Source organism: Mandrillus leucophaeus, unplaced genomic scaffold, assembly GCF_000951045.1.
Source record: "Mandrillus leucophaeus isolate KB7577 unplaced genomic scaffold, Mleu.le_1.0 Scaffold143, whole genome shotgun sequence".
NCBI lineage: Eukaryota > Metazoa > Chordata > Mammalia > Primates > Cercopithecidae > Mandrillus > Mandrillus leucophaeus.
The window spans coordinates 3,416,412-3,418,285 of NW_012101399.1; the positions used below are offsets into that span (position 1 = coordinate 3,416,412).

General features: G+C 50.7%; 1 protein-coding gene across 1 annotated transcript in view; it reads left to right on the forward strand.

Annotated features, from left to right (window-relative positions):
• Positions 1–886: 886 nt before the first annotated feature.
• STAT1 (signal transducer and activator of transcription 1, 91kDa) overlaps positions 887–1,874 on the forward strand; it is a 43,958-nt gene continuing 42,970 nt past the window's right edge. The window contains exons 1-2 of the mRNA XM_011974223.1: positions 887–1,119; positions 1,457–1,610. The gene's annotated coding sequence lies outside the window, so the exon portion shown is untranslated. The remainder of the gene's footprint in view (positions 1,120–1,456; positions 1,611–1,874) is intronic.

Consider the following 1,874-nt stretch of genomic DNA (forward strand, 5'->3'; position numbering starts at 1 on the left):
AGTATATATTAAGAAACTCAATTTTATAAGAGCAAAGAAAAGCCATGGAAGGATTTTTCAGGTTGGCAAATGACATGATCTGCTTTTCAGTTAAAAACAAAAACAAAAAAAAAACCCACTCAAACTCTTGTATGGAGAATGGATTAAAAGGGAGCTAAGGGCTGAAGTGAGGCAGCCATTCGGGAATCTACTGCAGTAATGGGAAAGAGAGAAAAGGGAGGCGGCAGAAAGAAGAGATGGAGCAGAGTAAATGAGACTTGAGAAATATTTAGGAGGAAGAATAATAAGGTTTGAGGATCAGGTGTTGAGAGGTGAGGGAGAAGGCAATGTCAAAGATGAATCCTAGGTATCTGACATGTGCCATTTCTAGAAAAAGAGCATGTTTCAGGAGAAAGATGAGTTTGGTTCTGAACATAGTTTGTAGAGCTCACTGCACATACAAGTGGAGAAGCAAGTGGGAGTTGTGGGTGTGAAGCTCAGAGGAGAGATGTGGACAGGATAAGCATTTAGGACCCCTCCATCTAGAAAGAAATTGAAGCTGTGGGTGAGGTCATCACAGCACAGCCTTTAGGAGAAGCCCAGGTAAAGAAGCTGAGGAATGTCTGGACCCTGACAACCTTAACATATAATGGTTTGACAGTGGAGGTGGAGACAATGTAGAAAGAATGCCAAAAAGGCAGGAAGAAGCAAGGAGGATGTGTTACCTTTTGGTCGTTCTCTAAGATATGTAAACAGAACTCCAGTACCTAGCGTGTCAACACGGAACCGGGCTGCAGGTCACCCCCCTAGCGGCCCTGCCCGAAGCCAGAGGAAACACCCAGCGCGCGAGGAAGCAGCGCCCCGCAGAGGGAGGCGGTGGCGCCCGCGGAACAGCCGAGTCTAATTGGCTGAACGCGGAGCCGCCCGGTGATTGGTGGGGGCGGAAGGGGGCCGGGCGCCGGCACTGCTTTTTCTTCTGCCGGGTAGTTTCGCTTTCCAGCGCAGAGTCTGCGGAGGGGCTTGGCTGCAGCGGGGGACCGCGCCTGGCAGACCCCAAACCGAGCAGAGGCGGCCCGGCACGCCCGGGAGAGGCTGCACCGCCGCCCCCCACGCCTAGCCCTTCCGGATCCTGCGCGCAGAGTGAGTGGCCGTGAGGTTCCGGGTGCTGGGGGTGGGACGCGCCGGGACGGAGTCCTCGGGCCGTGCAGTTGGACGCCGGGCGAGGACGGGCCGTCTGTGCTGACCCGCGAATCCGTGACCCAAAGAACGTGTCCCGAGTATTCCAAGTGCGAGGAGTGCCCCCTGTTCTCGGAGATGGCACTGCTCAGCACAATTGCCCTTGCCAGTCGTGCTCTGGCAGTAAAGAGGACTTGTGAAATAGAATTTTCCTCTAGAAGGCACTGCACCTTCCCATTTACCCTCACTTTCTCCCGTTTCCACCCCTCTTTCCATCAGTCACATTTTCTTCTTTTCGCAGAAAGTTTCATTTGCTGTATGCCATCCCCGAGAGCTGTCTGGGTTAACATTCGCACTCTGTGCATGCAACCTCGACAGTCTTGGCACCTAACGTGCTGTGTGTAGCTGCTCCTTTGGTTGAATCCCCACGCCCTTGTTGGGGCACAAGGTGGCAGGTCAGTAAATGTTCATGGGATCACATGAATGAGTACATGGCTTCGGAATCTTAATTATGTTTCTATGTTTAAAGATGGAAGGGCTTAATGTCTTCCTAGAGTTTAAAAGTGATGTTTAGTTTTTGCAGACCCCCCACCCCCAAAATAATATAATTACTCTTAAAAAAATTTTTCTGAAGAGTTCTGGGGTAGGTATGCAGAGGTGTGGTTGATTGTGCTTTGAATGTTGTTTGTATAGATAGGGAGTTGTTTTCATAGAACAGA